The 23881-nt window shown below is 41.6% G+C and overlaps 1 protein-coding gene across 2 annotated transcripts in view; it reads right to left on the bottom strand.

Moving 5' to 3' along the window:
* The window catches only part of hecw2a (HECT, C2 and WW domain containing E3 ubiquitin protein ligase 2a), a 291027-nt gene that overhangs the window by 257070 nt on the left and 10076 nt on the right, over positions 1 to 23881 (bottom strand). Inside the window, exon 1 of one of the 2 annotated variants that reach the window (XM_048599376.1) lies at positions 5658 to 5693. The exons of the other annotated variant lie outside the window; for it this stretch is intronic. The gene's annotated coding sequence lies outside the window, so the exon portion shown is untranslated. Of the gene's footprint in view, positions 1 to 5657; positions 5694 to 23881 lie in introns of those variants that run through there. 2 annotated transcript variants of the gene reach the window in all.

The following is a 23881-nucleotide window of genomic DNA, read 5'->3' as shown; positions in this document are numbered from 1 at the left end:
CAGCAATGTTGGGTGTACTTGCACCTATTAACTTCAGTGTTTCATGAAGGCAACTGTCTACCACCTTCTTAAGTGCAACTGGGAAGGATAACTAATACGGAGTCAGTGCTGGCCACATCTCTTGAAAGAATTTTTTTTTTTTAAATTTCATGCAGACACCTAGGCCCCTTGGATCTTAAAAATCATGTTGGGTCATTCACTTACTACTCTTCATGACCTCAAGCATTAAAAAAATACAATTACTGATTGTGGATTGAGGCTTCCTCACAGGACATGTCAACTACAAACTTAATGTATCTGTAATTTCCAAATCAGGTGAATGAATCAAGGGGATAACTGGTCACTTAAACAAAATGAATTTGATTATTTAAATATGTGTACATATCATCATAAAATGCTAATAGTGATAAATTCCCAAGCAGAACACAAAAATATTCTAACAGATCAACTGTGCATAGGATATTACGTGAGTATTTTATCCAAACATGGAATCTTTGTTAATGTGAAGGAGTTTGTCCCGATGCTCGCACTGAAATTGAACAGCCTGCAACTCTTCCCTTATTAACAACGGCTTCCAATGCAGATCCGATTCAGCTTATTGAGCCAAAATCTCTCACCTGCGCTAACTTCTACACCACCTTCACCCCAGTGTTATTGAGGGATGTATTCCTCCCATTATCCAGCTTCCATTGCTCCTGGCTTACTTTTTTTTAAAATAATTTATGTATGTTAGGGGACAACTCTCTTGCCTAATTCTCACAATTCACTCTGACCCTGGCACAGCTACCTCTGCCTCTACTTTGCCTGCTGTTACTTGTATTAGTGCACCAATTCCTTGGGCTCTTGAATCACTTGATTATAATCCAGTACACTTTTAATTCTCTTTTTCTTCCTACCACTTCTTGCTGTACCTCTTTCACCCCCACTAACCTAATCCACAGCTTCCAAATGTGTGCACATTTCCCACAACCTTTAATCTTGTTCTAATTTCTACCCCCTCCTTCATTTGCAATCTACCCCTCTATCGAGCCATTACATGCACTCACCTTCTAATCTTGATCAACCTTCCCTGCCAGTTCTTTTAGTCTGCAGGGTCACTGTCTCTCTGCAGCATGGCTGGATTGCCACACCATCCTCTAATCCCTTAGCCATGCAAATCAATATTAAATGAATGTACAATACCATGAATAATCAAGCAATAGCAAATACATCAATTGTCATTTTAAGAGAGACAATTCAACTCAATATCACATTAATTAAGTAGCACATCACGACTATTATCTTACGATTTCTTAAGAATTTTAACACACAAGTTACGGAGCAAAGCAATGGAGAAGGCTTTACGTTGAGCTAAACAAACATAACAGAAATTATATTCATCAGATTAATCCCCATACTTATTTAAATTTAAATGTTAACATGCTGACAGCAAGTTTAAGGGAATTTTTCATTAAGCCAGACAAAAATGGCCTAAGCATACTTAACGCCAAAAATGTTAAGTTACACAGTAAAGCGAAACCTTTCAATGTTATAACTGATAATAGGCTGAATTTTAAATTAATTTTGACAGAATGTTTTCATCCCACAAGCTATAATACTTTGTGTGTAGTATTATTTTGGTCTAGTAATAAAATGAATGCAAACTTTCCAGCCTGATATTCTCCCCATGCACCACCCAGGCAATTTTTCTTTTTGAGGTCACTGGTCTGAGACCACAACTTATTGAAGTACCCTAAATTGATACTATAACTAGAAATATAAATCGTGACCCATATTTTAAAATAATTGCATTATACTTGCTCTCCTTATTATCAAATACTTCCAAATATTCATGACATTAACATGTTCAGCTCTAGTATGTGCAAGTCCGCTGGGACAATCAAAAATTATTAATTTTCTTAACACCTTCCATATATTTACAATCATACAATATATCCTGCAGATTGGTATTAGGCAACCTTTTGAGGATTTGGAAAATTATTCCAGAAATGTCGGTCCACTTGCATGCCAATTATCAAATTGGAAGTACTAGTGTTAGTGAACATGGCACAATCTTGGTTTATCAGTTGCCATACATAGTTTGTATGGGTATGCCTTAAATCACCAGGCATCTCCTTAATGATACTGCCTGTATCAGATGCTTGATCCCATGAACTAAGGAGATTGCTATCCTAAACATGCATTTATTGTTTAAAAATGGTGGGTCAATTTAATCTGCCAAGTACAGGTCTAAAAGAGCATTGTTGCGCCAAGAAATGAGTAATCTTATATGCTGTGTCTGCTTAATCACCATGATCCATGGTATTTGACTATTTATTTAACCACAACCATTTTAAAGATAGCATAGAACCAATGACCCTCTCTGATTGGAAAGGATCCAAGTGATGGAGTCAAACTATGGCTGTCACACACCACTTAGTTTAAAAGAGATGTGCTGGTATTTGTATTGTTGCTGGTTTTCAGATCAGACCCCAATTGGTTTAAAGTCCCTTCCCGCTTCTTTGTGTCGTTTCAGAATACCATAGCAAAATACTCATTTCCCAAGTCCATAAACTTTGAAAATATCACCTGGCCCAGGCAAGCAAGCAGCAACTTCAACAAAACCTCAAATAGCCATTTGCTGCACAAGTGTTTTAGCCAAATTTCCATTTTTTGCTTTCACAGATTAATGCTCTGTTTTTTGGAATGTCTGTAGAGTCATTTAGAATAACCACCTCTTAATACACTCACTTAGAAGATATGACAGCATGCAAAAGTGCAAGAGATACAATTCACTAATAGTAAAGCACTGACTTATTTGAAATTTTATTGTACCAGTTTTGGAAAACCATGTTGTAATGCAGAAGGCTACAGAGATGATTTAATTTACACAGAAAATAAAATGTGGGTGGACTCCGCAACTGTGCATTTCTTTGCAAATCATCTCAATCTCATAAGCATTAACCATGTGAAATTTACAGAACAAAACCCATGATATTGCGAAAGGGTATAAATGGAGAAGGATACAACACAATCTAATTTGAACATAAACCACTGCATTGACCACACTTGTGAACAAGAACAAAGTTACTTTAAAAGGCCTCAAAGTTACTTTGTGATATTGGCTGATTCTAAGAAACTGCATTTTACAAAATCTTGGTGACTGTGACTAAAAGTGAACAAATGCCAGGAAGTCTAGCTGAAAAGGTCCCAGATGCTTTCCAAAGTGAAATGGTTTCAATAGTCAAAAATTGCCAACCTCATATATACAAGTCCCTGTACAAGCCTAACAAGCCGGCAGCAAAACATCACTTAGATTTGCAATAAAACTTTTTTTATACAATCTCCAGGCAAGTAGGTAAATAGCTATTCAGAATGCATCTTGTAGTTGTATTGGATTCTCTCATCCAACAGTGTTGTAGACCTATCTCAGCAGAATAACATATTGGAACAGGTGCTGGGCATAACAAAATTTGGGATGTAGATTTGGTCCTGACATCTCAGGAGTACCTGATTCAACAGACACTGTGCAAAGCTAAGGTGCTCCATGCAAAGAGAGTGGGAAATTCAGATGTGTTGTAACAGGCCACTTTTTGAACTGTAGAACAAAAAACTAGCAGAGACCTAAGGGGCTAAAGGAGGTACATGTCCAGGGATAACACAGTGTGGAGCTGGAAGAGCACAGCAGGCCAGGCAGCATCAAAGGAGCAGGAAAGTTAACGTTTTGGGTCGGGACCCTTCTTCAGAAATGGGGGAGGGGAAGGGAGGTCCGAAATAAGTAGACAGAGGAGGGGTGGGGCTGGGGAAGGTAGGTGGGATGATGGTGGTGACTGCAGGTAGGGAGTGGTGAGGATTGGTCAGTGAGGTGGGAGGAGCGGATAGGTGGGAGAGAAGATGGACAGGTTGTGGGAGGTGGGATGATAGGGAGGGTTGGTCATGGGATGAAGCCGGGATGGGGAAATTTTGAAACTGGTAAAGTCCACATTGAGACATTGGGCTGTAGGCTCCCAAGCCGGAAAATGAGGTGCTGCTCCTCCAGTTTCCAGGTGACGTCATTCTGACACTGGAGGAGGCCCAGGATGGACATGCCGCCCAGGGAGTGGGAGGGGGAGTTGAAATGGTTCATGAATGGAAGGTGTTGTTGTTTGTCGCGAACAGAGCACAGGTGCTCTACAAAGCGGTCTCTGAGCGTCTGCTTGGTCTCACCGATGTAGAGGAGGCCACATCGGGAGCAGCAGATGCAATAGACCACATTGGCAGATGTGCAGGTGAAACTCTGTCTGATGTGGAAGGTTTTTTTGGTTCCTTGGATGGAGGTGAGGGATTGGTGTAGAGGCAGGTGTAGCACATCCTGCAGTTGCAGGGAAAGGTGCCAGGGGTGGTGGGGCTAGTGGGGAATGAGGAGCGGATGAGGGAGTCATGGAGAAAGCAGTCCCTCTGGAAGACAGATAAGGGTTGGGAGGGAAATATATCTTTGGTTGTGGGGTCAGATTGTAGGTAGCAGATGTGATGGAGAATGATACGTTAAATCTGGAGGCTAGTGGGGTGATACATGAGGACAAGGGGGATTCGGTCTTTGTTTTTGTTGCAGGAAGGGGATGTGAGGGTAGAGGTGCAGAAAACGCAAGACAGAAAACGCAAGAGATGTGGTCGAGAGCATTTTCAACCACTGAAGGGGGGAAGTTGCAGTCCTTGAAATAAGAGGATATCTGGGATGTTCGGAAATGGAACGCCCCATCTTGGGGGTGGAGGCGGAGGAATTGGGAGTAGGGGATTAGAGTAAAGGGAAGACCTTTTAGAATGGAGATAAGGAGAAACTTCTTCAGCCAGAGAGTGGTGAATCTATGGAATTCACTGCGACAGAAGGCTGTGGAGGCCAGGTCATTGAGTACATTTAAGACTGAAAAAGATAGGTTCTTGATTATCAAAGGGATCAAGGGTTACAGGGAGAAAGCAGGAGAATGGGGTTGAGGAGCTTATCAGCCATGATTGAATGGCAGAGCAGACTCGATGGGCCAACTAATTTCTGCTCCTATGTCTTATGGTCTTATAAGATTGCATTCTTGCAGGAAGGTGGATGAGAGGAGGTGTAGTCGAGGTAGCTGTGAGAGTCGGTAGGCTTGAAATAAATGTCGGTTTCAAGGCGGTCACCAGAGATGGAGACATAGAGGTCCAGGAAGGAGAGAGAGATATCAGAGATGGTCCAGGTGAACTTGAGGTTGGGGTGAAAAGTGTTAGTAGAGTTGATTAACTGCTCCTCTTGGGAGCACGAGGCAGTGCCGATACAGTCATCAATGTAGCGGATAAAGAGGTGGGGGATACTGCCAGTGTAGCTGTTGGAAGAGGGACTGTTCCACGTATCCTACAAAGAGGCAGGCATAGCTTGTGCCCATGCAGGTTCCCATGGCCACCCCCTTAGTCTGTAGGATGTGGGAAGTTCAGCAGTTCTTACTATTTCTAAATGTCCAGGGAGATCAGGAGAGAAAAATGAGGGTGGGGTGTTCAAGACATCAATTAATAATGGGACCAATCCATTACTAGCCTTCCCTCGATCATAAAAACGTACAAACTGCAAGGGACAATTATTTTACAGAAGTAGGTTTCCTTAAAAACAAATGAAACTGCACATGCCCTGATAATTACCAGTTGCAATTCTCATTATTGCATCTTTCACTTACCCCACTTACAGGCAGATCATGTACTGACAATAGGATTTCTCCACTGGCTTAAGAGTAGAGGAGAAGATATCGTTCATTTGATGAATGTCAACAGGAAATTACATCAACTTCCACTGCATTTAGAATTGCAATAGAACGGCAAAATGCCAATTCATGCCTACTTCCAGTCTGCTAGTTATTCCACTGAGAATAGCTTACAGACTTTTTGTTCCAGAACGTTCATAAAAAACAATGTAGCAGAGCAATTGCATTTTCCCAGGCAATCCAAGATTTGGGCAACAAAGAGCAATGTTTTTACAAGAAAAATTATATTCTGGCATTAAACTGAAGTCCACTGAAAAGGGAGTTCTCACTATCATAACTTCTTGAGAAAAACATGTTGTTATCTTAAGGAATTGTGATTATTCCCAATATTTCTTTTAATTCTCACCATTTTAATAAACTCATATTTGAACAAGTGCCAAATTAGAAGAAGAATGACTTTAGTGATTAATGTTAATTTAGCTTCATAGAGTCATACAACGTGGAAATAGGCCCTTTGGCCCAACTCGTCTATGCTGACCAGGTTTCCTAAACTGACGTCTTGTCAGATTCAGTATCCTTCTCCAATTAGGCGACTGGCAAATTAGTTCAGCAGAAAATTGTCAACAATTAAATGATCAATACAGCAAAGCAAAATAATTATTTTAATTTTTCACAATTATTCCACAGAAGGAATTGTGACGACAGAAGTCCACATTTGAATAGGGCAATAAATCAACTAAAATAGGAGGCATTTTAGACATTTTTCTTCCAAGACACCTTTTGACACAGCTAAAAGCATTTGGTATTAAACCACATGGCTGCTTTTTCTTTGTGAATCTGTATTCATTTGTGCCTTAAATCATTAAATAATTTATCAGTATTAGTAACTGCAATGCTAAATATTGTATGAATCACACAACCTATGAGAAGTTGGCAATGCCTCATTCAGGGGATTATGGGTTGCAGCATCCTTTTGCTGGAGCAAAGATGGTAGATCTCCGCTATTTAATTTAAATAGGGAACTGATAAACAAAGGTAATTGTCTAAGTGAATGGCTAACCTCACTTTTACAACTCTTTTGTCCTAATGTTATGTGATCTGATAATTTAAAAATAAATCACGTTTTTGCCACAAAGCTGCGCTTAATGGATGGTATTTCTTGCTGCTCTCCAGGTAGTTGATAGACTCATATATTTTTACTCAGCACCTGATCACAGCGGAGCAGTGAAATGTAACACCCCAGGTATTCAGAAAACAATAGGTTCCTAGCTCTTTACAAACAATATGGCATAAAATCCCTCTTTTAAACATCTATATTAATATAACTGTTTCAATCATTAGCTTTTTTCTAAACTAAAGATTAACAATTGAATTTTGTAAAGGAACAGTGCTTAGGCGGGTGGAAGTTGTGCCTACATCTTGTGGATTTGGCACTCAATGCTGTCAGTGGCAACTTGATCTGCTGCACGGGTGACATTGCATATGCTGCTATTGGTGTACAATAATTCTTGACGTTGCTATTGTGTAATTTACTGGGGACGTCATTGATGTTGCACCACTTATTGCTGATACTAGGGATATTCTCCCACTGGTAATGTGGCTGCTCATGTTAGTGGTAATCTTTTTTACATTTCCAGCTCAGGTGTCAGTCACATACTGACCCTATTCTTTCTCATATACTGACCAGTTTGGTCTCAGTGATATATCCCCTTGGAGCCTCAACCTAACCAATTTTTGCTAGGATCAAGGTTTTAATCAGTGCAACTTGTGTATGGAAAATTTGTCCTTTCAACAACTCAGGCAGGGATTCAACATGGTTGTTAAAGTATCGACTTCTTTCTATCTGTCTATCCATGAATTGTTGCCTTATTTTCTCCTGGTCAACTGGTGAGATTACCTTGAGGGACAGCATTGTCTCATACCCTCTTCCGTTCACCCAGGCAGTTTCTTAACAGCCTTAAGTATTGTATATTGGAGTGACAATACGGTATGCTCTGAAACTTCCTTTGTCTCTTTCTTTTGTGAGGGTTCACTTGACCAGCTGGACGTACACCACCAGCGTGCCCTTGGGTAACGTGGTGATGATGGTGGATCCAACTAGTTCAGTGATTCCTTTAAATTCTCTTGAGGTGAATTGGACCCCATTGTCATTTCAGGATTGATTGTTGCAGCTATAGAATGGTGTGGTCTAGCTGGTAGTTCAGTAGCTGTTATCTTCTCTTTCTGCTGTGTAACTGTTCTTGTGGTATACATTGCATGCAGTCACCCATCCTTTCACTATCTTTGTCGATACCTATCAGTACACAGACGAACAGTATACAACTGATCTGGCTCTGAGCTTACACACCTTCATTCCTGTGACTTTCATCAATCTTCAGGAGAAGTTATTTCTGCATTGTAGTGGGTTTGATTACTCTGGATCCAACAAATTTCCTGATAGATTGATGATCACTCTCAACAATGACCCTTCTCCAATAAAGAGATGAATGCAATTTCTCACAAATTTATGCAACTGCCAAAAGTTTTCTATGTTGCACATCTGGTCTGAGTTAATGTTAGAGCTTTGGTTGTTAATGCTACTGGTTTGGCCTCCTTTCCCAGTCCTTTCATAGAAGCCTCAAACACAGAATGACAGGTTTCTTTCTGAAGTAGTGAGATTGACTGGTCTAATTACATATGACTTCTGAGTTTGTTGAAACTCCTACTGTATGACTCTGACCACTAGCACTCAGCTTTCTCAAGTTTGCTGTGTGCTTTGACATGAAATATGAAAGAGCTCACTTATTCAATCAAGCCAACTAAAACAAACAAAGAACAATACAGCACAGGAACAGACCCTTCATCCCTCCAAGCCTGCGCCGACTCATTTTGCCCTTCCATACTAAAACTGACTTCATTTACAGGATCCGCATCCCTCTATTTCCTTCCTATTCATCTACATGTTTCTTGAACACTGCTATTGTGCCTGCTTCCACCACCTCCTCTGGCAGCGCATTCCACGCACTCACCACTCTTTGTGTGAAAAACTTGCCTCACACATCTGTTTTAAATTCTGCGCCCCCTCTCACACCTTGAACCTAATGTTCCCTGGTAATTGATTCCCCCATCCTGGGAAAAAGCCTCATAATTTCCACTCTGTCCATGCCATTCACAATCTTATAAACTTCTATCAGGTCATCCCTCAAACTCCTGCGTTCCAGTGAAAACAAACCCAGTCTATCCAACCTTTCTTCATAGCTAAAATCTCCCATACCAGGCAACATCCTGGCAAACCTTTTCTGTACCCGCTCCAAAGCATCCACATCCTTCTGGTAGTATGGTGACCAGAACTATCGGCAATACACTGTAACTCGTTGTCAGAGGGGTCAAATAATTTTCTCAAGGGCTCGCTTTTGATTCATACTAATTTATTAGGTGACACAGTCACACAATAATAACACTTTCTGTTTTTGTGTTGACATACGTGGTATTTGAACTCTCACCTAAAACAGAAGATTTCCATCTCCTTAGTTACTAAACATAAAGCCACAACATACCGGGAAAGCATTAATTTCTTAAACACCTCAGTATTTAAATTGGCGCCTGCAGACAATTTAGCAACAAAAGCTTTTTCTCCCCCAAAATAAATGACCTTCACTTCTACACACAAAAATAGTAACACCCTAAATCCGTCATCCAGAGATTGGTGAGTTCACAGCTAACACGTTTCCACTGTAATATGCACAAAGATTTTAACTAAGCAGTTACTGCTCTTCATAGCACGTCTCACATCTGAATTTCAGATATAAATTTAACATTTGAGAGTGTTGATTACAATAGCATCCACTACATTTTTCCTACATAATTGTTCCTAAACATCTGTAGCCTCAAACTGAGAAATTCAGTACCTCAGTCATTCCAAGTTTTCCTGGCTCTAAGTTAGCCAAATCCTCTTCTATTAACGGGTTTTCCAACTCAGTCTGCCCCTTTCAGCTTCCTTCTCCACTCTCCCTCTTCGCAGCCTGCCTCTTCCCTCCCCCAACCCACCTTGCATCCTTTTCTTCCGTCTACTCATGTCTGCATGTGCATAGACAGTATTTAAGCCCACAACCTTAGAAGCTGGTCCTTTCCAATGATATCTTGTTGCCCCAGCAAAACCGTAAAGACTCACAAAGTGCAGAGCCTCATAAGACCATAAGACGTTGCAGCAGAAGTAGGCCATGCAGCTATCGGGTCTGATCTGTCAATTAATCAGACCATCGCTGACCTGATAATCCTCAATTCCCCACAACTGTTGATGATGTTACTGATTAAACATCTACCTCAGCCTTGAATATATCTAACAGATCAGTCTCGACAGCCCTCTACAGGAAACAATTTCATGGGTTCACCAGCCTCAGATAAAGAGGTCCTCGTCATCGCAGCCTTTAATGGTCAGCCCATTACACTGAGATTATATGCTCTGGTCCTAGATTTGTCCACAAGGGGAAACAAGCTTTTAGTATCTACCCCATCAAGCCCCCTAAAAATCTTGCATGTTATAATAAGTTCTCCACTTATTCTTGTAACTTCCAAGGAGTACAACTCCAAACGATCCAACTCTCCTCCAGCCACAATCCCTCCATACCCAAAATCAACCTAGTGAACCTTCTCTGCCTTGGACAGCTTCCAATGCCAGTAAAGCCTCCCTCAGATAAGGGGTCCAGAACTGTTCAATGTTCCTGCTGCCTTGTATAGGTTTTAAAAAGAGCTCCATATTTTACAGCCCGTTTCCTTTGAAATAAAGGTCAACATTCCATTTGCCTTCCCCCTGAACCTGGGTGCTAGCTTCTTGTGATTCGTTCACAAGGATCCCCAAATCCCTCTGTTGTAGCTTTCTGCAGTGTCTTTCCATTTAAATCCAATTCTTGCAAAGGTCCCGGACATCACATTTTCCCTCATTTTATCCATCTGCCATGTTTTTTGCCCAAGCACTTAACTGACTCTTGTGTCATCTGCAAACTTGATGATAGTACCTTCAATACCATCATCCAAGAAATTAATATATATTGTAAATATTTGTGTTCCTAGCTCAAACCCACATGAACTGATATAGTTGTATTTCATCTGCATTTTACAGTCTTGTTAGGAAACCATCAAAAAGTTCATCTGATTCCTGCCTCTCAATTTTAAATTTGTCTTGACAGAGCTGATGATTTCACTTTGGAAAGAGATGGTGTGACAATTTTTTTCAAAAATCATGTCTGACTTGCTCTTGTGGTCTTCACTCAACTCAGAGATTAAATTTAATGCATTCCCTCCTTACCTCAAAATGAATGTAACTAACCCTTTCCTTTTCATTGGTGCCTTTCAGAAAGCTACCATATGTCAGCCAGCATTATTATTTAAACTTCTCAACTGTCTCTACATCATCACCAGATTTTTAATTCCTTACAAGCTGCAGCTGTTTCTTTATTGCTGCAGTGGCCATTTCATTTCTGTACAATTTACTACTTTTTTTCTTCTCTTTGTGTCATGAATTCAGTTTGATTTTGCAACCTATTTCAGCATTAAATTTGTTTAAAACTTTTGGGTTTTTACTCACAGAAATGATGTCAGCATGTCATGTCTTCTGGCTCCAATCAGATAGAAATAATCACAATTTGACTCAAAACACTGAAACTTCAAGTGCATTTCTTGCTAATACATATGTTTGTGTGCGTGCATGTGTATGTACGGCCACTCAGCAGTGTATGTAATTATTTTTAAATTACCTACAACCATTGCCTAACATAGTGCAATAATGGCAGATGGAGAAATTAAAATTACATTTTAATAAATTGAGATATGCATCATTAAGAAAAACTCCATGAATACTCCACGAATAACTTCTAGTGTTACTGCAAAGTTACTTCTGTGGAAAACAATTAGCTGTGTGTGCAGTAACTCAACAATTAAAATAAATGATGAGAGCCATTAGAGAAAAGATGGCAGAAAGCAAAAACTAATTTACCACTTCGACTTGCATATCAATATTACAGCAAGTTTATTATGGTTAAATGAAGAGGTCACTTTCTAAAAAACTCGACAACTCCAATATAGCTATCACCCAATGCTGAGATGGAAAAAGGGTCAGAAGGATATCACAGCTAAGAGCACACAACATTAGGGAAGACCAGAAAGGTAGAAAGTTACACTGCAAAAAAGAATTACATTGAGACACAGGGACCTTGGAAAATAAATGTACTGCACTACTAAAGTGGCAGATGCTCCTGTATTCCCATACCACTATCCTCCTAAAACTCAGTTGCTTCATTAATGGGACGCACAAAGTGGAAGCAAGAGGCCAAACTTTCTGATTTCATTCATTACATCAGAAAATAAAGAATGTAAGCATAAATTGAAAAGGATCTAGTGGAATCAGGAGCCATTAATGGATTAGTCATCCTTGTTTAAACGTTTCACTCAGACTCTTCCAAAAGCAAAATTAAATATGCACAGGAGTTATCAAAGTGACCCTATAAAAATGATGGCACTAAGTCAGAATCATAGAATCCCTACAGCGCTGCAGATAGAGACCTTTCAGCCCACTGAGTCTGCACCAACCCTTTGAAGGGCATCCAATCCAGACCCAGCCCTAAACCCTACCCCAGCATTTATGATAGCTAATCTAACTAGGCTACACATTCCTGGATACAACGGGGCAATTTAGAACGGCTAATCCAACCTGCGCATTTTTGGCCTGTGGGAGGAAACCAGAGCACTTAGCTCAAACCCACACAGGCAGTCACCCAAGGGTGGAATTGAACCCAGGTCCCTGGCGCTGTGAGGCAGCAGTGCTAACCACTGAGCAACCGTGCCACCTTGAGTTAACGGATGAAGAAACAGTTCAAATTCAGTTGCATATTCTCACTGAAAAGATAGTATTTTACTTGTGGTTAGACTTTCAATGAACAAGATTAACTAAAGGAGAACAAAATGTTAACACAGGCCAAGTTGGAGTCATTGGAACACCTCATTGCGTGGAATTTTTTTCTCGTCTGAATGAAATGGGCAATGATGAGTAAGTTAGGAGAGTATGGCAAAAATGAATAAACAAGATTCTCAACATCAAGAAAAAAACAAGTCCAATTTTCCCTTGAGGTCTCAATGGCTAATGAGAATCTCATTAGTAAGCAGTGAGGGCCCTGTTTTCATGCATTTACATCTCACTATCCCTAATCTCACCTCATATATATGCAGTTTACAACTTCCCCAAGTACAGGTGAGAAACTAGGCAGCACCAGTTCTTGACTTGGAAGTCAGAGTGGCTAACAAGTAACTGTAACTTGCCAGCGTCTTCTCAGGCTGCCATGTTGGTCAACATTCCCTACCATCTCTGGGCACCGTCCATGGGACAGCCATCACAGAACTCAGCATCAGCAAAGCAGCAACCTCCCCGCACATCAAGATACATCTCAGACTAACTTAGAATATAGTCCAGCACATCAATACTGCTCTTTGGAACTCACCGACACCTTCCATTGCAATGCTGCTGCCAGACACCTTTGGCACTGAGACAAGTGCCTGTCTCATGTTTCAGAACACAGCGCATTTCACAGTTCTTCACTTGTTTTGTTAGTATTTGCTCACTTTGCACTTGATTGCCTTGCTCACATGCCTTGCCAGGCCGTTCAGTGCGACCAGATAGCCAAGCAGCTTGTCAGCACTGAACAATCATGGGAGTGCACATGTTGCTACCTCAAGTTAATACATACAACATGTACAGCAGTTTACAGAGCAAACACCAAAGGTTTCCCTGCCAAAAGGAATTTTAGCATTCTTAGTGAAATCTCCAAAGATAATGATCAGCATACTTCAAGTGCATTGCCCAACCCAAAATCCAAAGCACAAGTAAGGAAAATGTAAACAAAAACAATTATATATTTATTGCTGGTACGATATTTTATTTCTTGTCACTAATACACTACGTAACAGGAGCAGACTCCAGATACTTTTTAAACCTATCAATCATCATGTACCCTCATGTCTAAGCATCTTGCTACATTCAGGCCACAAAAGGATTTAAATAAGCACTGAATGTTCAGTGATTAGAATATGCTTCAAAATTGGTCAATTGGAAAAGGGCACTAAGTGAACCACCAACCAACTTTCCACCATGCCCAATCTTCTTTCTTGAAGTTGCAGAACACGAGTTCAAACTCTTGCGCAGACCGTCTTTCTTTGTCTGTACTTTTAGTCGGCTAAAAATTAAACATCTTAGCCCAGTTTAAGTCAATGGAAAATATAAATTGACTGAATCAAAAATAAGTTGCCTATTCACGATGATGTGGAGTGCCAGTGTTGGACTGGGGCACACAAGTCACACAACACCAGGTTATAGCCCAACAGGTTTATTTGGGATCACAAGCTTTCAGAGCGTAGCCCCTCAGTGGTGAAGTGAGACAGGAGCACACAGAACAGAGAATTCATGGGCAGAGAGATCAAAAGATCATATAACTGGTTAGAGTGGAGTGTCAAATAGTAACAAATGACTGGAATAACATGACAGGTAAATGAGTCGCATGCCAAGGGTGAAACCAAAGTAATTAGTTTGTACAGTTTTGGATTATTCATTAAGGTAGAGAGATCCCAACAATTTATCCAGGTGATAGTGACAAATCAGGACAGTAAGGAAGATTTTACAGATACAGAAGTGTGATGGGGTCTCATGTAGCACGACATGAACCCAAGATCATGGTTGAGAACGTCCTCACAAGTATGGAACTTGGCTCTCAGTTTCTGCTCAACGATTCTGCGTTGTTGTGTATCTGAAAGGCCACCTTGGAGGACGCGTACCCAAAGATCAGAAGATGAATGCCCTTGACCGCTGAAGTGTTCTCCGACTGAGAGGCAACACTCCTACCTGGCGATTGTTGCACAGTGTCCATTCATTCATTGTCGTAGTGTCTGCATGGTCTCGCCAATGTACCATGCCTCAGGGCATCCTTGCCTGCAGCCTATGAAATAGACAATATGGCCGAGTCACATGAGTACCTGCCATGTATGTGGTGGGTGGTGTTCCCACATGTGATGGTAGCATCCATGTCAATGATCTGGCATATCTCACAGAAGTTGCTGTGGCAGAGTTGTGTGATGTTGTGGTCTAAGTTGTCCTAAAAACTGGGTAGTTTGCTGCAAATGATGGTTTAAGGTTTGGCGGTTGTTTGAAGGTGAGAAGTGGAGGCGTAGGGAAGATCTTGGCAAGATGCTTGTCGTCATCGATGACATGTTGAAGGCTGCGAAGAACATGGCATAATCTCTTCGTTCTGGGGAAGTACTGGATGATGAAGGGTACTCTATCGGTTGTATCCTGTGTCTGTCTTCTGAGGGGGTCGATGCAGGTTTTTGCTGTGGCACGTCGGAACTGGCAATCAATGAGTTGAGCTTCGTATCCTGTTCTTATGAGGGTGTCCTTCAAAATCTTTCAACATCCGTAACATTCCTCCTTATCTGAGCAGATCCTGTATTTGTGCAGGGCTTGTCCATAGGGATGGTTTCTTTAATATGTTTAGGGTGGAAGCTAGAGAAGTGCAGCATTGTGAGGTTATCTGTAGGCTTGCAGGAGAGTGAGGTACTGAGGTGCCTGTCCTCGATGGAGATGTGCGTGTCCAAGAATGAGACTGATTCTGAAGAGTAGCCCATGGTAAGTCTGATGTTGGAATGAAACTTGTTGATGTCGCTAAGTAGTCATTTCAGTGATTCCTCGCCATGAGTCCAAAGGAAAAAAATGTTGTTGATGTATTTGGTGTATAGCATTGGTCGGAGGTCCTGTGCAGCAAAAAAGTCTTGCTCGCACTTGTGCATGAAAATATTGGTATATTGGGGTACAAATTTGGTCCCCATGGCTGTTCCGTGCGTTTGGATAAAGATCTAGTTGTCAAAGATGAAGATGTTGTGGTCGAGGATGAAGCTGATGAGGTGTGGGATGGCATCTGGAAATCGGCAGTTGTTGGCGTTGAGTGCTGAGGCTGTTGAGCAATGCAGTCATCATGGAAGATGCTGAGACGTCCATTGTGACAAGGGATGCTCCTGGTTCAACTGGTCCATGGGTGCTGAGTTCCTGTAAGAAATCTGTAATGTCGCAACAGAAACTCGGGGTTCCTTGTACAATGGGTTTCAAGATGCCCTCGACATAGGCAGAGAGGTTCCCACACAGGGTCCCATTGTCTGATACAATGCTTTGTGTATCTTTGGAAGGCAGTAGAAGTGTCCAATGCAAGAAGTACGCAGGATGAGAGTGCATAAGGTATTCCAAAGGTCTGGATCAAAGGTCTTGGATCAGTCTGTTCAGTTGACAGGTGTGTTCTTTGGTCAGATCAGCAGGTAGTTGTCTGTACTGTTCCTGGTTGTTCAGTTGTTCGTAGAGGGATCTAGGGTAAAGAGATCAAAATATCATACAAATGGTGTGAGCGAATGAAGCTCCAGGAATTCTTTCACAAACCCCAAGATGTCTGTACTGTTCCTGGTTGTTCAGTTGTTGGTACGCTTCTTTGCAGTAGTCCATTCTATTCTGTATGACAATGGCTCCTGCTTTGTCTGCTGGTTTGATGACAATGTTGCGATTGGTCTGGAGAGCATGGATGGCATTATGTTGTGCTTGGATGACATTCTGTGCTATCTTGCGAGTGCAGCTGATAAATCTGGCATCTCCTGATGGCTCCAGCATACATGTTGAACCTAGGGCAGAGGCGTTCTGGAGGGGTCCAATTTGACTCCCTCTTCTTTGGTCGCTGCACTGCAGATCTCCCTGTTCCGGTTCATTGGTTGACTCATTGAGCTTGCTGCTGACATCTAGGAGTTTGTGAAAGAATTCCTGGGGCCTCATTTGCTCACACCATTTGTATGATCTTTTGATCTCTCTGCCCTAGATCCCTCTGCCCATAAATTCCATGTTCTGTGTGCTTCTCTCTGACTTCACCTGACGAAGGGGCCTATAGTACAAAAGCTTGCAATTTCAAATAAACCTGTTGGACTATAACCTGGTGTTGTGTGACTTCTGACTTTATTCACTATGATGCTACTCCATGTACCCCAATTTCAACCACTGTGTACTTTGGGAAGCAAACAATAATTCTTTATAATCTGGTATTCACATAACAGCCAAACAATGCAAACTTCCAGGCACCAAAATACAATAATAATGTTTTAATAACATAAGGTGGCAATTCATTACATCTCATTGCTTCATTGTGCTCAGTTTATACATGAGAAACCAAAGATAAAGTAAACTAATTGATCTAATATAGTGCGATTTCATTCTTTTGCATTTTTCTAAATGTGTTGTATGAGTCACACCTGATTTTCTTAAAACCACAATCAAATAAATTAAACAAAACAGCAAATGGTTCCTTGTGTTAACTGTACATTAGCTAGTGGGCATTAATTGGCGACTCACCTTTGCTCATATACTAGTACATTAAAAAAAATCATATGGCACAGTAATAGTGTCCCTACCTCAGTGCCAGGAGGTCCAGGCTCAAATCCCACACAACTCAAGAGGTATATCATAACATGTCCAAACAAACAATTAACATTTTTTTTTAGAAAGAGTTCTTGAGGTACAGTGGTATTGAGAAATAGAAGACAGTGATTTAGAGTTTTCAGAAAAGAAGCAACATGCGGAAAAACCTTTTAACACAGTGAAAGATTCTGATCTGGAATGCACCACCTGACAGTCTGGTGGAAGCAGATTCAATTGTAGCTTCCAAAAAAGAATTCAATACTCATCCGAAAATAAAAACAAACTGCAGGATAAAGGTGAAAAGCAGCAGAATAAGAATGGGCACATCCATGCTGTAAGTCTCTATGACTATCTCTCTTGCAGGATGCCTGTACAGACACAATGAGCCAAATGGCCTCTTTCTGTGCTGCAAACACTCTATGATTCTACGTACTGGCAAAAAGACTTTTGGGAGGGGACCCGAACAGGGCTGGAACAAAAAATGTTCCATACTTGCCGGGCCTTGCCACACAAACCAGGAGGGAAGGTTGTGACCCATGCAGGCATCCATTGCAACACCTTTAATTTGATGGAATTAAGTGGAATTAAAAGAGAAGTTGTTCAATAAAAGAACAAGTTCAGCCAGGTCAAGGAGGGTGATGGTGGTTAGCGGTCCAGTTCTGGAAATTATTTATATTTCAGGTCAATTATTTCTAGCTTAGAAATCTCTTTCCAAAGACAAATTGAAGAGCCCTCATTTCCATTCGGTTGAGGGATTGGACACCCATGAAGAAAAGACAGTTGGGGTCAGGGAACTGAAAACTGTGAAAGTGACAGAGAACAACAGAACAGTAATGGATTTAGGGGAAAGAGATGAAGAGAGAAACAAATATTGTTGATAAAGGAAGAAATAAGCGCTTTGTAGCCGGAACAGGCCAAAACAACTAGAGCCATCCAGTTTGTGGATTTTGAGAACAAGACAGCAATGAGCTGCTCAGATATGGGGACTATGAGGTTGGAAGACGTGGAGGAAAATCTTCACTGCAGGTGAGGTTAGTGACTGCTGGAAATCATGATTTGTTATGCAAGTATTAATGGTTTCTGCTCATGAGAATACTTATCATAATTCTAAAGTTATGACATGCTTTGTCAATGGCAAAATTGTGAAGAATACTAGAAAAATGCAATTGTTTATTATTTTCAATTGTCTGTCATCTCTCTTTATATCAATTATTTATTTTGCAATGATTGTTTTCATTTAATTCTTCACTATTCTGCTGGCATAAGTAACTGTGAAGGTATTTTTGCAGCTCTCCCTTAATTAACTCACATTTTAGAATTACATCTGAGGCTGCAAGTATATTTTATCATAGCCAGCTCCGACCTTCCAGCTTGACATGAGTCAAGCTGTGACCTGCAGTAAAGTATCAAGAATAACAACTGGGACCCGGTACGTTCAATCTTTTCCTCTTATTCCTATTTAAATTAGATTTTAAATAATTACCTCGTGACAACAGATAAATTATTGTAAGGGAGAATTTGCGAAATTTGTACTTGTCAAAGTGTTAGAATCATAGAATTCCTGCAGTACAGATAGAGGCTGTTTAGTCCAGCAGATCTGCATGTACCTTCCGAAGAGCATCCTACTCAGATCCATACCCTCACGCCACCGCCACCCTCACAAGCCCCTAACCTGCACATCCCTGGACACTACGAGCAATTTACCATGGTTGATCCACCTAACCTGCACATCTCCAGACTGTGGGAGAACTCGGAGGAAACCCACGCAGAACACAGAGAGAATGTGCAAACTCCACGCAACACAGTCCAAGTCAATCCATCTCAACAGAACAGCTCTCTCTTTCCCCAGTGATGGTGCCAGTATCCTAGGAATTGAAACCCATTTCTCCCACAGGAAGACAAAAGCTGAATGCTGCGGATGCTGGAAATCTTCAAAAAAAAACAAAATGCTGGAAATATGCAGCTGCTCAGGTAACATCGGTGGAGGAAAACAAGGTTAACTTTTCACCAAGTTAGTCCTTCATTAAGGACAATCATCTACCCAGGCCGAAACTCCACAAGCTTCAGACATCTACTGTATAATATGGTTGCTGTGGATCACACTCGTGTCTGCTGGCTTCCAAATACTACTGCTACAATACATCACCTGTCCTATCAGTTCTTATAGTATTTTACTGAACTAGTTAGGATTTCAAGTTTAGAAATGTCACACAAAATTGCTCAATTGTAGCTTTTAATTGTAGTAATTATTTAAATTTAGTTTAATCTTCAGACATTTGCTGTAACTCAAATCACAGTTGTGCATTACAACAGTGACAGGACTTCATTGCCTATAAAGCATCTTGGGATATCATCAGTTTGTGAAAGGAGTTATATAAATGCAAGATCATTCTTTTCTCTGGTATGTCAATCTTCGGTGTTTCTTTCCATTTTAATTCCATAATTTTGTTACCTGTGAAAGGACAAACAGGCTAAGAAAGGGCACCACAGTTCTCAATCTCTGCTGCTTAACAACAACTACTCCAAGTTACTGCTTTGTTCTTCAGAAACAGATGAGATTTCAAGCACTTGGCCCTCTGAAATCTCAATTTGATTTATTTATTGTCACGCGTATTTTGTTACAAAATACAGTGAAAAGTGTTATGCAGTGTCACCAATCTATGGTGCCATGTTAAAACACAGAAATGTAAACCAAGACATAAAATACAAAGGCAGAAAAATGAAGAAAACTTTACAGTCCTTCTTGTTAAGTGGTCCGTCACAGGCCAGAGGCCAGGCACAAGTCCACTTCTCCGCACCGCCACTGGAATGAAACACATCACTCTTCAGTGCCATCTCACCCTCACCTCCATGAGTCCTCGCTGGACCTCACCAATGCCACTGATTCTGCCAGCTACCACACTGGCCCAAACACAACTCCACTGCCGTCATGAGTCTGCTTGGGGACCACCTCGCCGATGCAGCCGTTGCTGATGCCGCAGAGTCACGTAGTGGGCCCAAACTCGCATCGGCCTGCACCTGCATGAATCTGCGCTGGACACAGACACCAACAGGAGCCCATACTCGCCAAAATCTAACAGGAAAATGACATGTCTGGCCCTAACTTTTGGAAATACTGCCTTTGCTTGTAGTTATCCCTCCCATGCTACGCCAGCCTCGTCTGTATTGCACCATTCTCACAAATCAGCTGTAGCTTGTCTGCATTGACATACACCTAGGTTGACCGCTCTTTCTGCACTTTGCTTCCTGGAAGGAAGGCAGCAGATCTCTGCAGTTTTTCCCCGGCTGATCAAATGACAAAATACTGAAATTTTCTTTTCTGGACATCACTTCTTAATGTTATTTTCGCTTTTGCAATTTCTAGTACCCCTGTCTTACAGTCTATATATGGAATTTTTAGCATGTATGTTAGCACTGACATTTCAAAGGCCTTTATTTTCTTCTCCAGGGTTTCCAAAGCATACAGGAAAGTGGACAGAATGTAGCATCTTGAGTTTTCTTGTTGTTACACGCCTGTCTTAGCTAGTTGTTAACACATTTTCACCTTCACAAAATTACGTCTGATCATCTTTATCCTTCTCCAAACTTCTGCACTAGATCTGATAACTTCTGCTATCACTTGCTCTTAATAGAAAAACATCAATTTGTTCCAACGTGACACCATTCACTTCATTCTTCACTCTAGTTTCTTTCAATGTATTCCTTATAAACATTAATAGTTAGGTTTTTTTTGTTCATACTTAATACATATTTTAAAATAGGGGAGCTGGTGGTGTAGTGGTTGCCACTAGGCTCAGAATCAAGAATTCCCAAGTTCAAGTTCTGCAGACATAAGACCATAAGACATAGAAGCAGGATTGGGCCATTAGGCCATCTCTGCCATTTGATCATGGTTGATACATTTCTCAATCTCATTCTCCTGCCTTTGTCCCATAATCCATGATCTCCTAACCAATTAAGAACTTATATGTCTCTGTTTTAAATACACACAGTGGCTTGGCCTCCACAGCCCTCTGTGGCAATGAGCTCCACAGATTCACCACCCTCCGAAGAAATTCCCCCTCATCTCACTTCCAAAGGGTCGTCTCTTCACTCTGAGCTTGGGTTCTAGTCTCCACGCCCACTCTATCCAGGCCTCTCGGTATTCTGTGAGTTTCAATCAGATCCCCCCTCATCCTTCTAAACTCCATCAAGTATAGATGCAGAGGCCTCAACTACTTCAAGCCCTTCACCCCCAGGATCATTCTTGTGAACCTCCACCAGACAGTTTCCAATGCTAGCACATCCTTCCTTAGATAAGGGAACCAAAATTGCCCACAACGTTCAAAATGCAGTCTGACCAGAGCCGTATACAGTCTCAGGACTCAGATTTGCTTCAGATTTCCGAAGCCTTTCGCCATTTAGAAAATAATCTACACCTCTATTCATCGTACCAAAGTGCATAACTTCACGTTTTCCCACGTCATATTCTATCTGCCACTTCTTTGCCCACTTTCCTAACCTGTCCAAGTCCTATTGCTTCCTCAACACTATCACTGCCTCTCCATCTACTTTTGTGTCATCTGCAACTTAGCAACAATGCCCTCAGTTCCTTCATCCAGATCGTTAATGTATGACATGAATATCTGCGGTCTTTGTAGTGATGGTAACAAGGTCAGCCAGGTGGACCTCATAGAATAAGAGTTCCCTGATTGGACCAGATTAGCAGCCACAGTCAGGGAGTCCTGGCTAACAGATAAAAACACGAGTGTCAGACATCCTGTTCACTTTGACAGCTGACTCTGAGGGAGCTGGATCAATGTCAAGGACTTTCTATGTGTAAATAAATGGTGACTTGGTGACAGGATACTGGCCTCTGTGGAGTTATTTCAGTCCCAACACAGACCCCTGCGGAACTCCACTCATCACTGGCTATCATCCTGAAAAGGACCCCTTTATCCCCAGTCAGCCAATCGTTGAGAAAAAATGCCAGTACTTTGCTCCTAACAACATGGACTCTCACCTTATTTAGCAGTCTCCTTAAGAGCAACTTGTCCAAGATCTTCTAGATATCCAAATAGATTACATCTACTGGCTCTCCTTTGTCTAACTTGCTCATTGCCTCCTCAAAGAATTCTAACAGATTTATCAGGCATGGCCAACCCTTTTCAAAGCCAGAGATAGCAAAAACTGCAGATGCTGGAGTCAGAGTCAATACAGTGTGGAGCTGGAGGAACACAGCAAGCCAGGCAACACCGGAGGAGCAGAGGAGTCAATGTTTCAGGCCTAGACTCTTCATCAGGACTTGGGAAGAGGAAGGGAGCTGGGAAATAAATACAGGGAAGAGGGGTGGGGTTGGTAGGTAGGATGGCAACTGGTAATGCAGGTAGGGGTGGTAGAGATTGGTCAGTGGGAAGGGTGGGGCAAATGAATAGGTGGGGAAGGAGATGGACAAGTAGTCTCAAGTCAAGGAGTTCATCTCCTTCCCCACCTATCTGCTCCACCTTCCCACTGATCAATCTCCACTACCCCTACCTGCATCCACCAATCGCCATCCCACCTACCTTCCCCCAGCCCCACCTCTCTTCCCTCGACTTATTTCCCAGCTGCGTTCCCCCTCCCTAGTCCTGATGAAGGGTCTAGGCCCAAAACATCGACTCTCCTACTACGCTGCTGTTGCCTGGCCTGCTGTGTTCCTCCAGCTCCACACTGTATCAATCCTTTCCAAAGCTGAGTCGACTCAGCCCTATTTTACCATGCACTTCTGAGTACTCCACAATCTCATTCTTAATAATGGGCTCTAAAATGTCACCAATGACTCAGGCCAGGGTAACCCGCCTATTGGTTCCTGCCTTCCTGCCTCCATCCCTTCTTAAACAGGATGTTACCTTAACCATTTTCCAGTCGTCTGGGATCCTCCCTGATTCCAATGATTCCTGAAATATCACCACCTATGCCTCCAAAATCTCTTCAGCTTCCTCCTTCAGAACTCTGGAGTGTAGTCCATCTGGTCCAGGTGATTTATCTACCTTCAAACCTTTCAGCTTCCTCAGCACCTTCTCCTTAGTGATGGCCACTACATTCACCTCTGCCTCCTGAATCTCATAGTTCTGGTATGCTGTTGGTGTCTTTCACTGTGTAAACTGATGTAAAGTATCCGTTCGGTTCTCCGCCATTTCTTTGTTCTCCATGACTACTTCTCCAGCCTTATTTTCCAGTGGTCCAACATCCACTCTTGCCTACATCCTGACTACTGCTAAGAGGCTTATACATAACTCTCAACAGGATCTTTAGTTCCTTTGCAGTTCCTCAACTCTACCCACACAGATTCTACATCCTCCAAATCTATATTACCTCTTGTTACCAATTTCATTTCATTTTTCAATAACAAGGTAACACCCCAGCCCCTCGTCTGTCCTTTAGATAGTGTATCCTTGGATATTTAGTACCTGGCTTGATCCCCTTGCAGCCACGTCTCAGATACCCACAACATCATAATCACCAATTTCACTCTGCGCTACAAGCTCATTTACCTTGTTTTGTATACTGCAGGTATTTAAGTACAACACCCTCAGTCCTGCGTTGACTGCCCCGCTACTCAGTTGTCCCCTTATCTGTTGTGCCTGAAGTTAGATTTCTGACCCTTTCCATACTCTCTGTCCCATTATTTATTCTGGAAAATTTAATAACCTCAGCTAAGCTCCCCTCCCTTTTAAATTTTTGCATAATTTTCTATGCAACTCCTTCTCCAGTACTGCTG

The sequence above is a fragment of the Rhincodon typus genome, chromosome 7, assembly GCF_021869965.1.
Source record: "Rhincodon typus isolate 14 chromosome 7, sRhiTyp1.1, whole genome shotgun sequence".
NCBI classification, from domain to species: domain Eukaryota; kingdom Metazoa; phylum Chordata; class Chondrichthyes; order Orectolobiformes; family Rhincodontidae; genus Rhincodon; species Rhincodon typus.
Note: the sequence above shows the minus strand (reverse complement) of the source record. Positions and strands in the feature narration are given on the sequence as shown.